Source organism: Cavia porcellus, unplaced genomic scaffold (genome assembly GCF_034190915.1).
Source record: "Cavia porcellus strain 051 isolate PalLab524CR breed Dunkin Hartley unplaced genomic scaffold, mCavPor4.1 scaffold_4, whole genome shotgun sequence".
In the NCBI taxonomy this organism is placed as follows: domain Eukaryota; kingdom Metazoa; phylum Chordata; class Mammalia; order Rodentia; family Caviidae; genus Cavia; species Cavia porcellus.
The window spans coordinates 42,414,231-42,439,892 of NW_026947487.1; the positions used below are offsets into that span (position 1 = coordinate 42,414,231).

The window sequence follows — 25,662 nt, forward strand, 5'->3', positions numbered from 1 at the left end:
TTGAAGTCCAGGTTTGAATGTACCGTGGTACCAAGAAGATTACCCACCTCTTTCCTGCTGATACCATCTCTGGCATACCTATAAATATGTAAAATATGAAAACCTACAAGACAAATCACTTTCTTGAACAGACAGAAAAAAATAAGTTTTGAAGTATATAACTTTTTAATTTCAGAAGACAGCCATAAAAAAAAAACCCCAAAACTAAGATCATTGGATCTGAACTTCTTTAAAGGGCTTTTATTAAATATGTCACATGTAGTACCAGGATCATTCAAGTTCCAAGTGATGTTGAAGCTGAATATGAGCTAAGGAGGTAACAGATGGATAGGACAGGAGACCTGGGAAGGTTAATTAAACTCTACAATCTCCATTTTCATAGCAGGAGAGATACATATAAAAGTGATTTCAAACCAAAGATGAGTAAAACGTAAGATGTTGCTATTGTACTGTCTTCTATGTAACTTTAGGCTAATTCATTCAGTTAGGACAAAACTTCTTTTGTGTTGTAAACTGATAGAACCATAGTATCTCTCACATCCAATCTCATTCAGGTCTAAAATATTCATGCGTATGTTGAACATGGTTGCTCCTTAAATTGCTAACATCAACTTAAAAATCAAACTTTAATTCTGGGCAGAAGAAGCTCTATTACAGGAAACAGTATTTGCTTCCACATAATAGCAAACCATGTATATCTATGAGAAAGCTTCTATTAAATTCGAACTTTTCTAAATGATCTGTTGACACTGGCATTGCTCGGTATTGATGCTTTTACTCGGCTTGCTTAAGCACTGTATTTAACCAATGGCTTTGGGAACTGTTAGTGTTAAGTTGAGAAGCAGCTCTGCTCATCTACATTTGTTAAGGTTGTGAGAAGAGGAACCAACCTGTAATTTTCTGGTGCATCCTAATTAAAAATGAAGAATGAAAATAATGTTGTGCTCTCATCAGAGGCACTTAGCCTGATTGAGCACTTGCTTTTTGTTCAGCATAAAATTGCTGCAAATATTTTCATATGTCTAAAGTGGGAATAACAAAGAAAATACAGTAAATTCACAGGCATCAATGTTATCAGTACTTAGCTGACACTCATTCGTTATGTTCAATTTGTTGGGATTACTTATTTAACTCTTGGGCCATTTTATAAAGAATACTAGGTATTCTGTGTTATAAAAGAGCTTGGCTTAAACATGGTAGCATTGGTTCTTGCCTCCAAAGTGGTTCCAAATAAGTATTTCATCATTCATCCTGAATATTTTAAGCAGTTCCATTACCAGCCCCCCCCAAAATAAAGGTCTGTGGGTGGTTATATAAGCAGACAGTGGCCCCTGTCTTTCACCAACTTTAAGCAGATCAGATGGAATTCTGCACCTGACAGTCCTGTAATGTCTGTTCCTAACATCACAGTAAGTCCCAAGCTGGAAATCATTTGTTTCTTTGCACACAATGTGCTTTTAGTCTGGACAATTTATAGGACTTGTTCCTAAGCAGGTTTGCTCTAAACACCTTGGCAAGGACAAATATTAGTAGTTAGATCAGGCAAATTGATGTGAATGCCTCAAGTGGGAAGATAATTACAGATTAATCAATCACACCTTGATGAAGAGAAAGGGTTAGAAATTAAGGTTTTGAATCAAGGTAGAAGCCATAGCTATAAAACTCTAAATTGAAACTGGGATGTTGTTCTTGGATTTGGCACCTTGAGTCCTGGGATGAGGAGGGCCTGAGTGAGGAACGGGCAGGAGTGGGATGTCAGAAAAGCTGGCCTTGTAGGTCTTGGCGAGGAGGAAGCCAGGTGTTAGGGAGCAAGACATAAACTATGAAAACTGGAACACAGAGCCCCAGGGAGACTGAGTCAGAGACGTGGAAGAAGGAAAAATTCCTCCCCAGTTCTTAAATGTCTACACTGCACCTGGCCTTTATAGGCAACCTGAGATCTCTATTGGAGATACAGAGGGAGCTGTTAGGGTTTCAAGTTGCTAGGCTCCACACAGGGGCACTATCTGGCCTCTTTTCAGAAACGGTTTAAACCAGATCCTTTTGCTAAGAGACTCTGTTAGGGAATGTAACAAAACAAATTTTACTTTTAGAGCTGTTTTAGGTTGACAACAAAATTGAGCAGGAAGTACGGTGATATGTTAGATGCCCCCTGCCTTTACGCATGCATAGCTTTCCTCGTTATTGACATCCGGAGCCAGAACGGTCCATGTACCACAACTGATGAACTCACAGTGAAGCATCGCTGTGGCTCACGGTCCATTCCTACACTAGGGCTCCCTCTTGGTGCTGTACATTGTGTTGGTTTGGACATGTGTACAGTGGCACATGTTTGCCGTTGCACAGAAGCCCTTTCAGTATTTCAGAAATTCTCTGCGCTCAGCCTATTCACTCCTCCCTCCCCACAGTCTCTAAGGACTTTCACATTGCATGAGAACAAAAGGATAATCTTTCAAAAGTGCCAAATAATAAGAGTCAGGTTAACTGTCCTGTCAGTGTGATTTTTACTCAGATTCTTGTGGGTGATACCATTCTTAGGATACTGTCCATCTCAGACATTTCTCTTCCTGGAATGTTGGAATTTAGCAGTTACATGTCCATGCTGCAGAAAAATTACTGGGACTCACTGGACTACTCCAGCCTCTAGTGTTCTTATTCCTGCTTTGTACCCAGATGCTGATGGACCTTCCATGCACCAGGTGTGAAACTTGCCTCCCATACTCAGGAGCTGTGTTGTGCATTCCATTCCAAAGCAAGCCCTCACCTGCATCAAGAAGGGGCCTAACAGGCAGGCAGGAAATCATCCTTTCAGTCAGTCCCAGTGGACCAGAAGACTTTCCCCATGGCCTGCTCAACCTCCATTTATCCACTCTGGCTCCATCTGTCCACTGTGCCTGCCCTCTGTACACCTGCACGAGTGACTTGAGTTGCATTAACTCTTCAGCTGAAGACTTTATCACTGAGTGCTTGCTTATTTCATCCAAGAGAAGGTGACAAGGTACAGATACTTCTTTCTGGGTCCTCACCTTGTTTTCTTCCTAGAAATCTGGATAGTCTCAACTTTTATTGCTACAGTTTATCTGGGAGTCTTTTCTTTTGGGGAAAACCTATTAATTCCTTCCCTCATTTGAGTTCCCTTTTTTACTCTTTGCAAGATAGGAAACCATTATATGTTTCCTTTCCTTTAAGATGACTATCCCCAAAGAGCAGAAGCAAGCATGTTTCTCTTCATCCAGAGTCACAGCCCAGCTAATCAGCAAGGAGTTCCTTGAAGCTGGGCTCAGGGACCTGTGTGGGCTGACAAGGGGGCAGTACCTGGGTCTCCAGACAAAAAAGTGTGAAAAAATCTTTGGAAGCTAAAGCAACACTGGAAAAAACCCACATGCTTACCAGAGCAAGAACCTTGTGAATTAGAACAAGTGATGAGTTACATGGTCCTTTCTTAACAACCATAGTCAAGTACATCTCTTCTCAGGACAGTGGATTCATTTACTCTGCACTTTGTTTTGCTTATGGGGTACTGATGAAGTTTCTCAGGACAAGAGAGGTAAGACTAACCATTGCCCCCAACAATCCATCCTCTCTTGTCATATCCTGTGTAACAACTGGCCTTGCAAACAAATCAATATTTTTAAAAACTTTTAAGGCAATGAGTTTAGAGGAAGAACAAGATTATTAATCTGCTCAGCATTCCCATATAATTGAGTGTATTGAGGTCCTGTCAACAGTATTGTTCCTTCTCATCCTCACCCGTGCCATTTGTGAGCAGTGGGGAGATGTTACAAGTTTTCTTCAACAGCAGTTCCTAAACCCAGCTTTGTGCTGGAATCATCCAAGGAGCTTTTAAAATATGGATATGGATACGTATTCTATGTAGATTAGTGTCCTTAAGCTCCGCTCCAGCACCATTCTGTCAGTGTCTGCAGAGTGTGGCCCATGAATCCCCATTTTTAAAGCCTCCCCAATGACATCATGATGCATTCAGCCAGGTCCAAGTCCAAGGTGTGACACTGAAGAACCACTAAGGCAGAGACCTTGGTAATCACTGATGTTGCCTGTGTTTTCTTCTGGCTTCTATAAATGTGAACTGGAGGCCAGACACACCAGATATCTTCCTGTTAGCACTATGTACTCAGCTCATATAAAGATACCCTGACTATTACAAGGCTCATGAGCAAGTAGGAAGAATGCAGGAAAATCTGGGATTTGTTTACTTTACACTTCTCTTCCTTTTCCCATAGAAAACTAACCTAAACATGCAATGGAAAAGAAGGGAAAAGTACTTAGTGTTGGTCCTCTGATTACACAGTTAATAGTGAACCATCTCAGGCCCTCTATTGACCATTAATGATCTGAATGGAGAACTGGAGTTAGTGAGCTTCGCTGATGGCATAATCAGCATCAGTCAATAAGAATTGCCAAGGAACGAGGGCATTGTGGGTAGGTTTTAAAGTTAGGAAATCTAATGAAATAACACCTGGGGATATTGGATTTGTGAACCTTTCAGCCATCCTGTAGAAAAACATTAAGTGCGGTGTCATGAGTTCAAAAAAATAGCAGGAGAAATCATTCCAGGACTTCTGTTTATAAGCTTGTGACTGAGCAGTCTGTTTGTGGAAAATGAATAAACATTGCACTTGGAAGTCATTTTACTTTTTCCCATAATTATCTAAGCATAGGTAATGACTTTGGATTAGGTTCTGAAAAAAAAAAGATACCATAGGAAGTAGTGGACCTTGAAAGTATAGCATGTAACATGGAAATTTCACTATTAGTATTCTGACTTCCCAAAGCCCAAATAGTGTAACTTGACAATATCCAAATCTCCTCTGACCTGTTAGACCAACTGCCTCAAGAAAGAAGGTGAGAAAAACTATTGATGCATGGAATCAATACTATTCAATTTTCCTGGCACACCCTCTCTTTTTTACCACCAGGACTACTATCTTCATTCTTCGTCCTGTCATTTTACTCCGCCTCTGACTCTTTACACACAGACCTAAATTTTACTCACCTTTGCAAGCCTCATACACAGCCAGAAGTCTCACCACTTTAGGGAAATCTGGGCTATGTATGAACAGCATATGGGAGAAAGACCAAATCCCATCTAGACCATGTCACTTGAGATGATCCATTCTCTTCTACTCATCCCTGAAGCAGCTCTCTGGTGTGGCAAGTTGTAGAGAAAATGCAAACCTGTATGTCCATCAGTGATGATCAAGGAATGGGTGAGATGTTGTAAATTGTTATTAGAATGAAAGACAGAGATGCTGGTCAATTGTTATTAGAATGAAAGACAGGGATACTACTGGAGACTCTGTCTGTCTCTCTTTTTCTCTGTCTCTCTCTTTTTCACAGGGAACATAAATACACACACACACACACACACACACACACAAACTATAATTTCTTTCAACAGAGTGATTGTCTTCTAGAGCCTCCCCAATAGTAAATACTAAGGATTAAATATTGGTAGCTCCTTAAATTCATATGTTAAAATTGTAACCTATAATGCAATGATATTAGGAGATGGACCCATCTTCACCCTGATTAGGTAATTTGGGTGGTTGTATTGCTATTTAAATGACTACTATTTTAATTTTCATACTAAATTTAATTAATTTAGTAAGATGTATAACTCAAGATTTTGAAAATGGCCAAGAAGTCCCCCCTCCTATAGAATGAAGTCATAAGCAATGTTGGTCAAAAATAGATTTAGAAATTAAAGCGCAGTGTAGATCCCAGCCTTCACTGGTCACACTCATTTGGGTGCCTGACTCTGCAGATCTCTCTTCCTGCAGGCAGCTGCATTAGGTCACCCTCCAAATCTGCACCTAACAGCAAAGTTCCTGAGAACAGACCTCCCAGCGCTGGCTGCTCCAGGTCCCAGAGATTATAGGGATAAAATGAGGCCAAATGAGATATGGCTATGGTCTTTCCTGTATGAACATGAACAATGATGAAGCTTTTCCCTGCAAGTAAATCACAGGACAGGTAGACACCTCATTCTTTTCATTATTCAACTGATGTGTATTAAACATCTACTAAATGCCGGGCACAGTCTTTACCTTATGGAAGATAAACAGTTTGATCGCAGCAAAACAGTTGGTGGATCCCCAAATGAAAGGGCCCCAGAAACAGAGGGAGACTTCAGTCATAACTTTTATGATCAGATACTGCTCCCCAGGAAGCTGCATCCCACAAATCCGGGCAAACCAAGGGACACCAAATATGATGTGTAATCGCACATATTTTGAAGTTATCTGTGTGCAGAGAAATTCTTCTCTAGCAAAAGTCTGAGCATTGTGGAATATTCTGCATGGAAATCCATCTGCTTACATCTTGCTTAATGATTCTAGTCTTTGGCTTTACCGGCCAAAAAATTACTTTTTCTCCTAAGCCTATCTTACATCTGAACCTGCCCTACACGTGTAACTTCCCTTACAAGTGTATAGCCTGTGTTCATCACTCAGGCTTTGTGTCTTTCTTAGCCCTTTACCTGCACTGGCCAATAGCCTTGACCTGACTGGTTTTCTCTCGGTCTCTGACCTGTAACCTGCTCAGCATCTCAGTTCTCAGAGCCTGGCCAGACAAATCACCCAGCAGTCATATAATTATGCAGTGAAAATAAAGTAACTAGGCTAGCTAGTGATGCATAATGCATAACCTCCTAAATATATGCATAATTTATTAATAAAGTAATATTATGGTAATAAAATAAGAAGCAATAAGTAACATTGTAGTATCTATGGAAAAAATATAAATTTAGTGAGCGATTCTCTGTGAAAATAGAAGATGAGTGATTATGTTGAGATGGTCCTCTGCCTGTCTTCATTCCTTTTAGCTTTTGACACTGTGTGTCCTTCTATGAACCCCTTCGTTTCTATAGTGCAGACGTGCATTTTTTGCTCTTCAGTGCTAAGGAACTCTCCGTATTAAGCCACCATCCAAAGCTTCAATTAAGCACCTGCATATCCATAGGACTTTTTCAAGGCTGTGTCTTCCCACATAGTTTCTATTTATGCTATTACTGCTTCATCCCAGACTTTGCATGTGTTTCCTGTTACACGTGGTGGCACCTACTCTTTCTCTGTGGATTCCTCCTTATGGCCCGTATTCATTTATGTTCCTACATTTGCCAACTTACAATCCACATTGTGATCAACTTGAAAGTATCCTAATCTATGATGTGTTCTGTATAATGACACTGAATAAAATGGCAGTAGATTGAGCAAATTAGTATTCTATTTTTGAAGTTAGGATTTCTAATTATGATTGTCCCATTAAAATGTAAAATTTATGCAGTATATAGAATTCCAGTTCTCTTGGATAACAGATTCTTTAATATGGCATATTTGCCCAATGATAAATTAAACCAGGTTTTCTGATTTCATTTCTTATCCATCGCATAAATCAGTCTTGATTTTTTTCCTTCACTTTACTCAGTAAACTATGGAGTGTGATTAATGTAAGGCCACCTAGCTTCATGAAGAATGACTCAACCAAACAGTGAATGGCAGAGAGAATTAAATACTCTTAAGACATGAACACTAATACAAGAGGTGCAGGAAGGTTCCTTAATATCCATTCCTGTGTAGCTATTTCCTGATGTGACTGACCTGTAAGAACCTGAAAAACCAAGAAAAGAGAGAGCACATGTGTTGGACATGGCTTAAAATATGTAGCTCTGGAATTATGAGTTTTAGAGACTATTACGTTGGAATTCCCCACACTGAACTCAACAAGATACAAGACCCACCGAAACAGGATCACAGTCTCTGTTATCACTAGGTGGGGGTTGAGATATGATGTTGTGTGCCCAAAAGGCAAGGCAGGAGTGGAGAGTCAAATACCAACTTTTTTCAGAGTAAGAAGAGTTTGCCTAACATTCAAATCAATCACTGTAGCTCCATTTTATATTGATAGGCAACGTTTGGATGGCTTCTAGAAGTCTGCTACAGGCTTCTGGTAGTCTCTAGCCACTAAGGGCTTTTCAAGAATCTGATGGGCGTACATTCCAGTCCTGTGGCTCAGTCCCCACAAACCTAGGACAAGGTTAAAGGCCTCCGGAGATGTAGTGGATTCCTTATTCAAACAATAGGATGGAAATGCAAGTGATTCTCAGGGGCGAAAAGAGCAGAAATAGAAACCAAGGCTTTTACAAACTGAATCAAATGGGGTTTTTAAAAACAGTAAAGCTTCAAAGCTTATTTTCAGAAGAAATTGTCTTCAAAATGACTCCTACTGAGTAACACAAAATGAAACTCCATTTGAGGATATAAAAAGGATGCACCCGCTTTCCTTGTTTGTACCACAACTTTGCTATTGTAAAATGTCATCTTTTTCTGTGCTAAATTTTCTTGGCCTTTTTTTGGTGTGATGTTAATGGGAGGTTTTCAGAATTTCACATCTGCCCCAAGCTACAAAGAAGCATTTAGAACCATACATTTAGAAGACTGCTTTTTGGAGGAGTCTTAAATATGGACCCTAAATATTCTTCATTTTTCAAAATCATTGATTGCTTTTGATTAAATAGAACTAAACTGCTTTTGAGTCTCTTTGGATCCCTTGCATAAATACATATTGAGGGACTGTTTTAAATGTCCATTAGATCCTAACATTTCTCTTTGGAGCCATTACCATTTATCATATGACTGTAAATATAGATTCAGGGATGTTTAAAGTGTACATTATTTACCTGGCAAGTCTTAATGGCTCCAAAAGATGCATTAAAGCCTATTTTAACTCCCCTCCAAGAATAGATTCCAAACACCTCCCATGTATGAATTTTATTCTATACCAAGGGAGAAAATTATGCTACTGAGTAATTCACCCAGTGTTTTAACTATAATATATTTTCCAAGGCATACTCATTCAACAGTTTTGTGACTGTTTGTAAAAGTAATTTGTTTTGAGTGGTGCTTTGTTGAAAGCAGTCAGCCATAGATTTACTGAAAGTACTTCTTAAAAAAGACTCGAAAGAAAGTAAAAAATTCTCCACTTTTAGAGTTAAAAAATGAGTGGGGGTATTTTTTATTTGTGTTTATGTTTAAAAGTTCATAAGGATATATGCCTAAAAATATTGCAGAGGCCCTGATGAGGAAAATAATTACTGGAACAAAACCAAGAGCCTAGCAACCTCTTTCCTACTTGTAGAAACTTGGTATGATGCCTGTGAAGCAGAAGAAGAAAGATAAATGATGCAGGAAACTTGGTTACCCATAAGGGTCAAATAAGATTCTGAACTTACACTATACCCAAAATGACTTCAATATGGACTGAAAATTAAATGGGAAAATGAATTCTTTTGAATTTTTTAGATGAAAATATCAGAAAATATTTTATGGCCTCAGAGTAGGGAGGCATTTCTTAAGGCACGAAACTTTAAACATTAAAAGACTGATAAATTTTAGAGTAATACATGAAAATGTGAAGTACCTGTGTGATACTTTACATAGAAGACAATCTAGAAAACAACATTCGTAATGCATATTGGGAGTTAGGGTCTCGTAAGATGGAAGTCAAGGTGTAAATTGTGCTGGGTCTCCTTGCCTGGCGGCTCTGAGAAAGAATCTGCCTCCAGCTAAGTAAGATTGGTTCTTCGTGTTTGTAGGAATACGGGCTCATTTCCCCATTGCTTGGCAGCTACCAGTTGCTCCTGGTGGTAACCTGTCTTTCTTTTCCTGGCGCCATCTTCAACTTCAAGTATGCTCACTGTTTTGTTTCACCACTTGAAGCAAGGTCTCTGTTAAGAAGTTCTGTGGGTAGATCGGGTCCAACTGGAGTTTTAAATATATCAGCAAAATTCCTTCATAGCAGCATCTAGATTAAACAAACAGAATAGAGCAATGTTGGACAGGCTGTGTCTTCAGATATCTGCAAAGATCTATCACTTTTGTGTCTGGTTGTCTGTCCATCCATCTATCTACCTACCTACATATCTATCTAATTTTCTATCTACCGTCTATCAGTTATCTATATATACACCCATTTCTATTTGATTTATTTCAGCAAGAACACATGTGGTTTTCACATTTTTAAAAGACAACATATAATAAAATTAGACAGAAAAAGAGAATAAAGGAGAATGAAAACATAAGGAACAATAACAAATGCTCCTGACTCCTCCACAACTATAAGTATGTGACCGAAGTGTAAGCGTAAACATTAGTCAAGAAGTTTGGGATGTATTACTCACCTATGTTAGCAGAAAGCCTGTACTCAGTCAGGGGAGACAGATATCTTGGCCCAGAAGCAAATGAAAAGTGAGAGATATGGAGCTTGGATTGGAAATTATGTGCAACTGAGCAGCTCAAGAACATGTAGCCCCTTGCGTCTGGTGTGTCAGTGAATATCTAGGAGTAATTTGTGAGCGGTGTACACAACTCAGTTTTTGAAATCATAAATCTGAAAAAGATACAGTCCAGAAAGAGAAAGAAAGCATAGTTTTATAGAGAAGGGCTTTATCAGGTCATTTGATTCTGCTGTCCACTTGAATGAAGTAAATCTCTCACACTGTGTTACAATGGACTGCTATTCAGGTAGGCAAATGTGGAGATGCTGATGATTCTAAAGTTGATCAATTGTATGCTCAGAGGGAGCAGGCTCTCGAAGAGTACAAGTTTCTGGTCCCAAGTAAGTGTGAACTGCTTTTTTTTTAAAAAAAATATGTCTTGCAGTTTGTTTTCTCCCCAATACTTCTTGATAATGTACTGTACACTATGGAATATCACATACAAAATGGTAATTAACCCTCGCACTACTGCTGTGAATACACACCCTCGATCCTACTTTGCAGAAGGGCAAAGAAGAGAGAAGATAATACTATAATGTATTTTATAGCAGTTAGTACTAATTAAATTAAAACTAATTTTTTTTGTATTTATTTTTCATAACTTCATGAGGTAAGAGTTATGGCTTTCATTTTGGAGATGGAGAAATGAAAAGTCAGAAATGATACCGAGCTGTGTTGGTGTCAGGTTGGAAGCGGTGAGCTTGAACCTAACTCTAGTGTGTGTCCTTAAGAATTTATCTCATGGGAACAAAGTATGAGGGTCCCATAAAGATGCTTTAGGAGTCCGTGTATTTGGTGGCAAATTTCATTTTTTTATATTTGGATATCTATTGAAGATTTGGTAAAATAAACTCAGAGGTGTGATATTCTAAAATTTAACCTGTTTCAGGCCACCACATTGAACTCCCCTTGTCTTGCAGAATGAAATAATAGAAGTCAGATTACTGTACCCCTGGGATCACCTCAATAGCCATTGGCACTTCCCTCTTCCCCAATCTCCTTTCCCCGCCCTATGGATCAGGAAATCCTGGAAACTTCCTAAATGCCCCTGTACAATACTCTGGAGGATTTATAGCAATGAATATAAAATAATCATTTTTTGAAACTCATTATGTTTGATTTCTGCCTCACCTACCAGTTTTGAATTCCATGAAGGTGCCAAGTGTTTTCCCACTCCCACATCTCTTGGAGTGACCTATGAAATCTATAAATGAATGCCACAGGTTAAGTCATATTTTGTGCAGACCTCCAAGTGAAGCTTTTCTCCTATCTCTTTAATTGAACAGTATCCTGAGATTATAAGACATGTTGTCCTGCTGGTATGGGCTGATACCAACTGTGACTGCTTTTCCTGCATGAATCAAGATTTTTTCCCTATATAATAGAACCAGCCAAAATAAGGTCAAAAAATAAATTGGATGCTGACTTCTAGATCTATCAATTTCAATTTTGGGAATTCATCGACATAGCCATATTGTTTGGTGATAGACTGCATAAAATAGAGGTTATAAACTTGCATTTAACACATACGTCTAGCTTCATAAAGGACCTCTTCAGTCTGTTTTATTTAGTGAGAATATAGTAAGATGTCTGTAAGACTTAATTTGGAAAATAATGAGACTGACATGACATCAAAAAACTGATCACAGAAAGGAGCAAAATTAAAGTGTGTTAGATGAGAAAATACCCCATGAATAAATAATTTGGTAAATATAAATGCCATCATGGCACTATTTTTCACTTGTTTTCATCAGCTATCTCTGTCCCTCCTTTATCTTTTACTTTTATTCACTTTTCTCCCGCCTATAACATCTTTCCATAAATAATTAGGATTTTTCAGTAAAATGCTTTCGCAAAGGTACTTCTTTATAATGAAACTTATTCCTTTAGAAATAGTTGAGACATCTGCCATCCAAATTTCTTTACAAAATCCTGTCTTTGAAAAGGCAACAGAGAAAGTCCTACCTCAAGAATCCAGAAAATGTGAAACAAATGTTTATTTTTGCTTTAAAAACAACCAAAAAAGCAAAGGAGTCTTTTTATTTCTTTTTTCCCCCATTATGTTTGTGTTTTGACTTTTAAAATTATTAGGATTTTCATAAATATTTGAACCCTGTGGAAATAATCTCATGAACATTCTATTTCTAGGTCTATAAAGCAATTACAAGCTTGAAAGTGCTATTTTATTGTAATAAAAAGGAGCATATTGGTGATATGTGGTTTGTGGTTTATTAAAGCCAGCTTGCTTAGACTTTAAAATGAGTAATTGCCAGCATAATTACTGTTTTACATTATGTGATCTGCACTCAGCTTTTTCGGTGGATCAGGCTTTCTACAGGTTTATGGTGCTTTCGCGTGCGCAACTAAAGAAAATGTGGTTAAATAATTTAGCACCTGTGCCGTTACCGATGCGTGTGAATCCACCTTCCACTAAGTTGTCCTGGAAGTTGTTTGATGAAGCCTCAAATAAAAATTCCCACATGCTCTTGGCTGGGCTGTCTTGGCCCGTCCTTCCCCTCCCTTTCCTCTCTTCCCCTCTGTAGCCTGAAACACCCACTGGGCAGCCACATTCCATCTGTGCTAGAGGGGGACACTCTCTCCCCATCACCGATGGATGAGGTGCTGACTGATCAGAGGGGCGTGTCTGGGCTCCTGTTTGTCTACTCTTCCTCCCTCTGGTCTGCCTTCTTCCTCAAGACCTCTGGCCACTGAAGGAAATGATAAAACAAGTCACGCACTCCTGGGGTCTGCAGCACGAGTCTCCGATAATCTCTGCGTCCTCTACAGGTGTGTGGTGTGAACAGGTACTCTGATGAGAGACAACACTCACCATACTGTAAAACTTGCTTTAATCTTGCACTGCGTCTCCTGGAAGTAGACTATGAGTGCCACAGACCAGGCCTTTCTTCCTGCGTGTCACTCATAGCAATGCTCTCTTTTTCTCCTCCCTCTCATTTTCTCCTTTCTCTTCTCTCTCTCTCTCTCTCTCTCTCTCTCTCTCTCTCTCTCTCTCTCTCTCTCTCTCTGTCTCTCTCTCTCTCTCCCTCCCCCCCCTCCTTCCCCCGTGTCCAGTCTCTCTTCTGTCTCCACTCTCTCCTTTTTTCCACTGTCTCCTCTCTTTCTTCTCTCCTCTGTCCTCTTCTTTCTCCTCTTTTCCTCTCCTCCCCTCACTACTCCCACCCCTTTGGAATTGAACCCAGAACCTTTGCACTCAACTACATCTCCAGTACTTTTTTGATTTGATTGATTATTGATTGATTGATTGAGTTTGAGACGAGATCTCACTAAGTTGCTCAGGCTCCACTCAAACTCACATTCCCAGAGTGCTGAGATTACAGGTGTACATCATCCTGGGCAGCTTTTCTTTTGCTTTTGAGGCTTTAGCAGATCAGGATAAACAAAACATGAAGGCTACGGTTCTGTGACATGCCAGAGGGCTTCTGTGCTCTCTTTAACTGATGTTTAAGAGAGCTTATCTGTTTAACTACAGTTATCATCACCATCATCAGGTGGACTACAGATAAACTGATTTGCTGCTAGTTCACTGTCTTTTTGCTTATCTTGATATAGATGCAACAACACACACTGCAAAAGGAAATTTCTTTCGTGGTGCAAAGCAATATGGAAGTGCAGATTTTCTTCCTCTGTTTATAGCCCTTGTGTCTTAACAGGCCTTTGGCTCCTGAGATGATGACGAAGACGTGCCTACAGTACCCCAGGTTTGCTGCTCAGTTAGGAAGCCATGTTTTCTATCATTTGTATTGCGTGTGTAAGAGTGCCATTAAAGAACAATTCACATTAGCACATCTTCCTGTTCTACCTTTATTGCCCATCTTTCTGAGAGCTCAGTGAAATACTATATGATGAGAAACACTGCAGGAACTGAAGGAAAAAGTCATGCAATTCATGGAAAGACTCACGGGGGAGCAGATCAAAGGCCTAGAAACTGTGACAGTCAGATTCCATAGCAGAGTTTAAATTCTTCGAACCCCTCAGATGCTGATTGTTTATGTACTGGGGCTAATGATCATTCATTCCTCTTTTGATGGCAGGGCAAGATGTTTGTGTGTTTTTATGGTGCGTGTCACCTGAGTGTGCGGTACTTAGAGGTATTATTTTAGAACAAGATGCAGCATTTTTATATCGTTATCTACTTAATGACCTCATATTTGCCTTTGCTCTAGTGAGCAGGTGATTTGTGTTCCAGTCGGAGTCTTCTGGAATTTGCCAACACAAAGCATTGTCTCTGAGGGAGATTTTTCTACAACCAACTTGAACCAGGCTAATTAGAATATCCACATAAATCATAATATTTATCTAATAATAATGTCTAAAAATTTACATTCAGGGTCAATTTAGAGACACATTCTTTTTATGGAAAAGAAAAAAAATGCAGGTATTGACTCAGAGCTAAAGGCAAATGAGCCAGTCTGGTCATGGGCTAACAGTATTACATTCTCTACTCCTGAGCTTCGAAAGTCATGCCTGAGGATTTTCCGATGTGACTTTATTTGATTTTCAATAACAGACAGATTTTTATATAGACTGTGTTATCTTATCTGAACCACAAGGGCCATGTATATTGCTTAAGAAAAGGTCTCAGACTTTTAAAACTAACACCGAGCCTTTCGCATGGAAGACAACACAGGGCAGCCTCTTTGGTTGATCTCAGTAACATCACTGCAGTAGGATTTATTATTAGTAACCCAAAAGAACCTAAATAAGTGAAGTCTCAGCTCGAATTAAATCAAGTTTTGCCAGTCAATAACATAGTAAATTTTTTTTGTTTTGGTTTAGTTTTCAGAAGTGGGTTTTTATTTATTTATTTACGTACTTACTCGCCTTTAGATAAGGGATGGTGGATTTATGCTAACTAGATCTTCTAGATCTTAAAGGCTCAGCTTTTCAATGACAGAAATCACAAAAACAAAAAAACAAAAAACTGCACAGAAATTGCCTCTCAGTTTATTTAAAAGCAGCTACAAAAATGATCTGTTCCATGACCTGTTCTTTATAAACTTCACCATTCTGCCCCAGTATATTCTGCTTGCTGTTAAAATTCACCTTTTTGGTTTTTCTCAAGAAACTTTAGCTCAGGGCTATTTCCTAGTTTAAACAGTGAAAAGGATATAGAATTTGGATTCGGGCAGATCTAGATTTTAATCCCACTGTGACTTTTAATAATTTACTTGAACTCTTGAAACCTCACTTTGCTAATCCCTGCAATGGGAATAAGAGTATCTACCTTGCAGGATTTAGGTGAAGGTTAAAATGTATATGTGGAAGAGTGCTGCCTTTCTCTCTGCGGCAGCTCTCAGGCTTTAGCTGGTGTGGGGTCCCGGGCCCCCGCCCTGCCCCAGCATGCCGTGCACTGGTCTCCAGTGTGTTCCCAAGGCAGCTGGGTGTGCTGCCTCTCTCTCTCTCCGGGGAAACAGCAGGCGTGGACCCTTGGTCTATTATCTTTGTCTCCTCCTGTACTCTGGGCTCCCCATGGGGCTCCTGAGGAAGGCTGCACCCACAGACAGTGCAGTGCAGGGCGGAAGAAATGTGGTGACTCCTTGCCCAGGCTGTGGGGTGGATCCTGAATTTATTTATGGGAAAGAGAAGCAAGGCCGATCTTTTGAAGCCACTGTGAGTTTCAGTTTTCCGGTGCTTACAGCTGAATCTAATTCTAAGTGATGAAGCTTTCAATAACTGCTGGTTCTCTTGTATGGTTCTACCTTTCACGTTTTATTGGCTGCTGTACTCTCTGTGCAGCTCTTTGAGTGTTCCAGCGTGGGCCACCTCCTCCCCTATGTCTTCCCGCAGGTGCCTCCTTCTCTCCGCCCTTCAACATGATCTCCGATTGGCCATCCGCTAGTTACAAAGGGTGTTTTACAGGACACTGCTATTTCATCCAACTTTCATTTCCTACAGCTTCTTCAAGATCCTTTTAATGGTTTCATTTTAAATTCCTTTAATTCCAATTTTAGGTGATAGGAAAATTTTAATGAAAGGCAGAAAGTATTGTTAAATACTTTACTGGACTTTTTTCTTCCATCCTCTTTCTTTAAAACTCTTTATCATGTATCTTTTCCCTTCTTTCTTTATTTCCATCCTTCCTTGCCTCCCTTTCTGTCTGTCTCTGTCTCTCTGTCTCTCCCTCTCTCTCTCTCCCTCCCTCCCTTCTTTTCTCTTCCCTCCTCTTCTCCCTTCTTGTGTCTCCTTCCTTTTATTTTTTTCTTTTTGAGATAAGGTTTCAATATACAGTTCAGGAGCCTCAAGCTCACTTTGCGTATTAGTTTTTATTTTGAAGAGCATTATATAAATGGAATTATATGTTCAGTTGAGGTGTTTTTATTACCCTGTCTTCTTTCACGCAGCATAATTATTTTGAGATGTGTCTGTATTTTGCGTGCATCAGTAGTTTATCTTCATTGCTGAGTACCGTGATTTGTTTATTCATTGACCTAATAGAGAACAATTTGCTGCTTCCAGTCTGGGAATAAGAAAAGTTGCTGGGAATAATTTCATGTATATCTCTCCTGAACATATATATTTTTATTTTCTAAGTAAATTCTACGGAATAAACTGACTAGGTCTTGCACTGGGCATGTATTTATAGATTTCAGTAACTATGAAACTGTCTTCCAAATAGGTATATAATTTTATGTTACAACCACAAGTGTGTAAGAATTCTTCTTACATACTGGCTTCAATAGTTGGGACTAGGGATGCAGAGGTAGATGTACAGTGTGACATGATCGTGGTTTTCATTTGTCCTATCCTATTGGTTAACAATGCTGAATATCTTTTAAAATTACTTGTTACTTTTATTTATTTATTTTTATTCGATTTTGAGCATTCCTTATATATTCTGGATACAAGTTCTTTGTTAGATATGTGATTTGCTAAGACTTTCCCCCAATACAGTAATGCCTTGTTTGTGAATGATTCGGTTCACAAACAAAAGTGTGTGGCAAAAACTTTGCTTCTGTTTGTGAATGCGACATCTGGTGACAAGTGCCATCTCAGCCATCTTCTCCATGGGAACAGAAAGGTGGGTCTCTTCCCCACAGTCACTGTGCAAATTAGGTTCATGAACCGAGCTGCCGGTGTATTTGCCTTGTGTGAGCAGAATCATTTAATTTGGGATAAATGAAGTTTATAATTTTCTATCAGTTATAATTTTAGTATTATAGCTAACAGCATCACCAAACCCAAAAACACAAAAATATTTCCCTATGCTATTTTTCTATTAGTCTTTACATTTAGGTTTATGATGCATTTCAAATGAAATTGTGTATAGGTACAAGATGAGGATAGAAGTTTATTTTACTTAGTATATTTGTTCATATTTTTAAAGAGATAACCAATTGTTTCTACAGTTTTTCTGAAAATTCAATTGTCCACTAAATTGCCTGAGTATAATGTGAAATGTTGATTATGATACTACACATGCACAATCTGTATTCTATTTTAGTAACATATTTCCTATCTTTTTTCCAATACTTCCCCATCTAAATTATTATAGACTTATAATAAGTCTTAAATTCAGTTTATGCTAATATTTTAACTTTACTTCTTTTTAATCCAAATCTAGCTTGACTTTTCTTGTTCCATTGCATTTCCCCATGAATTTTATGACAGCTTTACAATTTCTACAAAAGTTTCTGCTGAGATTTTGATTGGAATTGTATTAAATAAAAATTACTTTGGGGAGTGCTGGAATTATAACAAGATTTATTCTTGCTATCCATAAATATGGCATAATTTCCAGTTAATTTCTCCTATAAATATCTGTAATTTTAACTGTATAATTCTTGCATTTCTTTGGTCAGATTTATGCTTAAGTATTTCATATTTTTGACACTGCAAATGGTTTTGTTTTTCAGTTTCAAATCCATAGTGTTTTATTGCTGATGCATAGATAGTAATTAACTTTTCATGTTTGCCTTTTATCATGTAACGTTGCTCACCTGTAATATTCTTGTAGCTTTTCTTGCAGAATCCGTGGGATTTCTGCATGGATAATATCATCTGTGAATAGAAACAACTTTTTCTTCCCTTTGTGTTGAACCTCTAATATAAACTGCCTTATGTATTCTTTTAACATTCCTTGAGGTTGGGTTCTGCTGTGAGGGATTATTCACCTTTTTTCCGCTGGTATTTAGGGCCGAAGCCAAGGCCTTCACACTGACCTACATCCACAACCCTTTCCTATTTTCTATTTTGAAACAGAGTCTCGCTACTAAGTTGCTCAAGTTAGGCTTGAACTTGCATTCCTTTTACCTGGGCTTCCCGGAGTGCTGTGATTACAGCTGTGTGCCAGCATACCGGCCCCGTATTTCAAGCCTAGTATGGCTGGAAAGACATTTTATCTGTATTTTGGAAGGTATTTTTGTTAATTTTAGCTAGTTTTTGTACTTTGTATTTGACACTTTATCTATTTCTCATGTGAGTTGTTTGCAGTGAAGAATCTGCAGTTAACCTTTTCTTTCCCTCTTAACTTGTCGAATGTCAGGCAGTAGGTCATACACTCACGTCACTCAAGGCTGTTTTAAGTGCATGGCCATATAGTAGATAGTTCCAGATTTAAGTGGTTTCTCTGCTATTCTGAGTCATGCGAGGCAAGTTTCCCATATTCTTTTAAATTCCCTTTTATGCAATCTCATAGTGCCTGAATTTTCCTAGTAGTTTTATCATAACTCTATTTGACTTTCTAATTCACTTATTTGATTACAGTCTTGCAATCAATCTGTAAACAAAATATTTATTCCGTTTCACTTACCACTTTTTATTTGGCACCTAATATTAGCTAACAGTAAAAATATAAACAATAAATGGAATCATGTACAGTAATATCTTGGTTCAAATTTTATTTTCTTTCATGAATCCCTCCTTGGGTGACAAACATGAGCTCGACCATCTACCCTGGGATGAATTAAGTTCGGGAGCTCAGGTATCACTGTACTTGACTTCGAACACGGACTATGTCACTTAATAAACTGGAGATCTTAAGGAGGTCTTGTTTTCTTCACCTGTGAACTGGAGATAACAATAGCCATGTTTTATGAGCATGCTGGGACTAATAATAATAAAACATTAATATTAATATTAATAAAATAATCATCATAGAACCTGCTATATAGGAAATGCGCATCACACAGTCACTCTTGCGAGGATCCCTGTTGTTATCATTAACACTCCAAACCCCACTAGGCCAACTAAACTTACCATTAATTTTCATGTAAAATTTTTTGAGTCTTATTTTTCTCCTGTAATCTGTTCTTCACACATAAGCTAAGGTGCTTATTAAAAAATACAAATTGTAAAAGTATAAAAATTATAAGTATGCGGTCTTCAGTTTACACTCCCCCCCCCCAATCAACACTTCTCACAAAAAGAACCACAGTAACCAGCCTAGTTCAGGAGGCCCCCGGCAACGTGATCCTTGTCTTCTTTAGCACATGCTTCGTGTTTAGGTCACTCTTTCTCATTTCAGACCATCCAGTCCCACCTCATGATTTTTCACTGCTAATAAATTATTTTCTTCCCACAAAGCGTTTGTTTACTTTTACCTTTGAGCCTCTTTCCAGCAGGTTCTCCCCAGAATGCCTTCATTCTCTGCATTATTCATCTGACTAATTCCTACGCATCTTTCAAATTTCACTTCAGCTATTAATCCCCCAGGAGTTTTCTGCCTTCTCACGTTCATATTAGAAATTCCTTGGTAAATTTCATACAAAACTGCTGAATTTTCTTCCTAGAACTAGAGTTCAGCGGACTCTAGTTCTCTACTTTGTCTCCCCAGTGGTTGTGAAATTCTGGAAATCAAGAGCAGCATCCACCTATAATACTGCATAGCAAAATGTTCTCACACGATAGTTGTTGAGTAATTGACTAAAATGAAGTAGGAAAAACAATTGCATAAATATTGAAATTACAAGACAGGTAAGTGAGGTGCACTTTTGGTGTCCTCTAAGTACAGAGGAGAGAGATACTTCTGGTTGGCACTCAGTAAGTATTTACAGAATCAATTAGAAACTAATATTGCATTCATTTATGTAATTAGTATCAGATGCACATCTAGAATTCAGATTTTCTAGATTAAGGAACTTTTTATAGCATCATTCTAATGTCTTAAAATATAAGTCAGAGAGATATTTTTGAATCAATATTAAACACAATTCAAGAAATGTCTTTATTTCTAAGGAAAATGTTCTCGTTTTTTTCCCCCACATTTAACATTATATTCTGCTAAACATCTAATCATCCATTGCTGGAGTAATTTCCTAGATGTTGCACTATGTAAAGTATCACTATAATAAGAATTTTTTCCCAGAATTATAAGATCAGCAACCTCACCTTTCTCTGAAAATATATGTCCATGCTATAGCAGGCTCTATTGTTGAAAAGCATTATCAGGAAACCCACTGCATGTGCCACTCTCCCCAAATCATGAATTTAATCAGTTATCTCTTTCATCAGACAAAAATGGTTAAGTTCAGGAGAGAGCCAGCATTTTTTTCTATTAAAAGAACTGCTTTCTGCCATTTGACTTTTAAACAAACCATAAAACAGAATGTCAGAAGCAGTAGAAGTTACCTTCCTCCTCTATTTGAAGTAGGTGGGAAGAGAATGGAAGAGCCATATATCTAGTGAGTGTCCAATTGTGACTTTTCGTCTTCAGGACAGTAAAAATAGTACATTGCCAGCACTGCAACCCACCTTCTGTGACTGAGGAACAAGGTCTGAAGCTTCCTCTAATTGTCTCATCCAAAAACAAACTAAGACAATATATGACCCAAAGAAAGAGAGGAGAATGAGAAATAGTTTCTGATATGCGGTAGTTAATGGCTCACACATAGGAAGGCTACAAATGTGGGGAGAGTGCTGTGTCCCTTGTTTTAAATACACCACCAGAGGCACCTTGAGCACAGAACCATCATCACTTTCAGAAATTGGTGCTCTCTTTACATTATCTCAGCCTTGATGTGTAAACAGAGAGACTGTGCCTTCAAAGGCTCAGACAGAAGGCATGAACTGTCCTGTATCTTGCACTAAAGAAAACAAAGACAGAACAGAAACTTAGGGCATATGATTAGCTTAGAGAGTTCCTTCCATCTCAGCTTCTGTACTGTTCCTTGCTTGAGGCTGGTAAAAACACTTTATACTTTCTGTGCTCAAAACGCTATGGAATATTTTTAGTTCCTCTGGTTAAAAATTGGTTTTCTAGCTTCCTCTTTATTTTCTGTATGTGTAGCACCTAGATTTCTTGAATTTTTTCTGCTTTACTCATTCCTCTCAGCTCTGCTGCATGTTCAATGGAGTTATTTATTTTTGAATCTTTATTTTTAAAGTAGAGTACAATGGCTTTTAGCTTGGGATTTCATGCAATTATATCTTTTCTGTATGTCTAACCTTTATTTCTTGCTATTGTTAGCCTTAACTCATAATAGTATCTATTTTTACTAGTAAGCTTAACAATTCCCTATTTACTATCATCTGGAAATTTCATTAATGTAAATTTTCTTCCAGATCATTAATAAAGCTAGAGCTCCAACTAAGCCTGACATTCATTTCCATGGTTCCCCTCTGGTCATCTTCTTGTAGCTCATCAATTTGCCCTTTAGTTTATTGCTTTTGTTACAATTTGTCAACCACTTTCCAGTTTCCAAGGTATTTATCATATCTAGCCATTTAAAATTAATTTTGTGATTTGTGTTTCAGAACCTACTAACTTGTCTTGCAGATAATAAGCATAAAATAAATATTACTAGGAATAAATCAGATCATTAGATCAACCATTACTGCATCCAGTTGTGTTCTGTTCTGTTTAGCCCTACCAAAAAAAGACATGATAAAAAATCTTTGGTGATACACTTTAGCTACTTTCTCTATCCCTTTTAAAATACAAATGCTCCTTAAATTAAGATAGGGACACATCCCCTAAATTGAATGTGTATTAAATCAAAAGTGTGTTTAATATCTCTAATCTACCAAACAGCCTTGCTTACCAACAAAATACCTTGTGGAGTATCTATTGTTGGGCCTCTTGATCAAAAGACTAGAAGTTTTCATTTTCTGCCAATATCCAATGTCATGAGAAAGGACCAGGAAAGATCAAAATTCAAAATTCAAAGTTCAGATCCTCCTGAATGCGTATCAGTTCCCAAAATTGTGAAGTTGAAAAATTAAAAAGCAAACCATCGTGATTTGGAAACCATCTGCACTTACGGCCTTTGACATTCCTTTTCAGAGTTTCAATTCTATCTTGACCCAGGTGTTGACATAGATAATAAAACCCAATGATATATCTATATATTGTTATATGTAGTCTATAGAAACTGGCATATTAATCAGGTTTAATGTTATAACCATGTCTGTATAAGCTTACCTAATTGCTGAGATCTGTTCACCTATGAATTAAATATAATACTATTAAACCATGAAGTTATGTCAGTATCAAAGATGACATATGGAGTTGGGAAAAATTTCCTTTGGACTTATTCTTGTGCTGGGTCTTTAATCAAAATCTCAAAGCAGAATCTTAGGAGAGACTTGATTGGCCTCTTCTTTTCTTTCCTCTCCGCATCTAATCAATGTCTATTTCACTTGCCACTCTCTCAGGACTATACACATGTCCATCCTCTGCACCACAGTACTGCCCCTTCCACTGCCATTTGTTTGATGTCTTTCTGCTTTGCTGCAGCCTTCTGCAGCTCATGGCTCACAGAGTAGCCAGATTTAACCTGTGAACAGCGCAAATCAGATCTCTTTGCAGCATTGCCTGTCTCTTGTATGGATTTCTAAGTGTGCTTGAAATAAAATCTAAACATCTTATTTACTTGCGATCTGACCACATTTCTTCAAACCACAAGCTCCCCGAGGGCAGGGACCAGATCTGTCATTTCCATAAATCCTTGGTTGTATGTAGCACATTGCCTGACACACAGGAAGCTGTCATAAATACTTGCTCAAGAAAGTGAGCAGTCTATACAATTTCTGCAAATTAAAAAGAGCACTTTTTCCTGGCATGGTCACAGACTTTCTTCCTAGGTCAGTGCTTTAAAATGGTTTGTTTGAAAACATCTGGCAGTGACAAATGGTGAAACTATGAGTGTGTGTACACGGGTCCCTCCTTCCTTATCCAGCTGCTGACATTTAATAATTATTGAGTATTCAAGAGTGCAGTCCTTACAGATCAAAGGAACTATTTGTTAAAGAGAAGGGAACTGAAATGAAAATGGAGAGCCCTTTGATGAGCATTACATTCCAAGCATTAGAATTTCATATAGATGTAATTGCTCCCTCAGAAATAGATTAAATATACACAGCATTTTAAATGACATTTTACATTGTTAAAGCACAGTTGATCATAAATTATGAGTATTTTAAACTAGGCATGCTTCCTCTCCATCAATCAGTGCTATCATGGCTATCTTTTTAATAAGATTATTTGCTAATGCAAAACTAAAATGAGCAATGCCTCAAGCAGCATTAACACAGAGCGATCAAGTGACAGCACACACACCATTTGATTCTCTCGCCAGGACATAGTGTCTGCAGAAATTTGTTGTCCTTCATTCACACACACACACACATACGTACACACACACACACACTCACTATTGCAGCTTCTGCTCATGGGTGATATTTTTTCAGATGAAGAGTCATGGGTGCCTTTTTAAGGTGCTAATAATTAGCAGTTAGGAAGATTCTGGTAGAACAAATTCTGGCATTTCACCCCAAAGCTGAAGATTGAGATGCTGCAGAGCTATTTTGGATGCTGGATTTTGACATTTATACTCATTTGAATTGAGAGCACAGTATATTAAGTTAAAAGGGATAGTAAAGTCATCAGACTTTCAGTTGTGCAAAGCAGTAGAGTGCTCAGCTGGGTGCATCTGTCATAAGGTTCTAACATGCCATTTATCTACACAGTTTTTTAAAGAACCTATAATGACATAGGATGGAAATCAGAAATGGAGAAGATGCACGAAATACCTAAGGGCAAATTTATTTTTATTTTAAAAGCCTAATGTATTTTGCATGTTGGGTGTGGAAGGGTACTGGAAGGGAATTATGCAGAAATCACGTTGGCAAGTTGTCCAGAGGGAGGCACAACAGTGACTGATCTTGTTACCTGAGCCAGTGCTCATTAAAAGCATTCAAGATAACAGAGGCATCAACATATACTAACCAGGCAATTCAGTGTGAAAACTTGTTCCAACACAGCAAAGATCAGAAAACAAACTGTCCTATTCTGAGGCAGAGAAGAGAGAGGAAGCCAAGATCTTTATTCCTGACATTAAAGAGTGGGTCCTCTCAACCTTTCAATTTCCTCTGCACTAGGCAAAGGGCACCTGCACTCTTGCCAGGTCCATCCTACACAGTTAAAAATGACTAGGGACACCTGGTCTGTGGGGCACTGAATGACTCGAGCCCTGCAGGCCAGAGGCCAGCAAATGTTGGGTGTGAGAACTGGTGGCTAAGGAGGCTGTAGGAGTGGGGTTTAGCCACTGTTTTTTAAGAAAAAGTTATGGAGCTGGTCCCGGAGCTGCCCTGCACCCTTGAAGGGCAGCTGCCCTCTTTCAGTGAGGATCGAATCAGACAAGAGCTGGAGGAAATGAAAGCTTTGTATGAACAAAACCAGTCTGATGTGAGTGATGCAAAGTTAGGTGGACGAGGTGATCGGATACCAACTGTCAAACCCGGGCACCAGTCACTGTTGAGAAATTGATGCTGCACTGTATGACTGGCTGCTTGAAATCAGAGCCCTCAGATGGGAATGTGGCAGCATTCTGCCAAGTGCTTCAGGATTCTACCTGCCAGCTGATGACATGGAGTAGCTCCATCAATGTAAAATGTCTCTTGCCACTTACATGAGGTCCCTGGGAGGAGCTGAAGGGTTGGACATCACCCAAGACACGAAACCACCAAAAAGCTTCTACACTGAAGTGCAGTGTCTGAAAGACTATGGAGAATTTGAACTTGAGGATGGCACTTCGGTTCTGTTAAAAAAGAAAAATGTTATAAGATAGAAAATGATATCACTGAGTTTTATTGGATCATTGAACAGAACTGTTGCAGTATCATTGTTGGAATGTCCACTTTACAAGCTTTAATTTTGTTACTTGAACAATTATTTCTAAGATGACAATATGTAATCCATTAACTAGTGATTTCCTACTATTTATTTTTTTCTGTAAATCTGTATAACTTGTACCCTTTCTCTGCTTTTTTTTCCTCCTTAAATAAAATTTAATAAATAAATAAATAAATAAATAAATAAATAAAAAAGAAAAATGGCCAGCACCTTCTGCCTCAATGGAAGTGTGAGCAGCTGACCAGACAGGGGTGCTGGCGCTCGTGCTGTTGAGACT

General features: G+C 38.4%; 1 protein-coding gene and 1 pseudogene across 1 annotated transcript in view; both read left to right on the forward strand.

Moving 5' to 3' along the window:
• Hs6st3 (heparan sulfate 6-O-sulfotransferase 3) overlaps nt 1-25,662 on the forward strand; it is a 681,307-nt gene that overhangs the window by 561,439 nt on the left and 94,206 nt on the right. The gene's annotated exons all lie outside the window — the stretch shown is intronic.
• LOC100716578 (DNA replication complex GINS protein PSF1-like) lies at nt 15,785-25,658 on the forward strand (annotated as a pseudogene).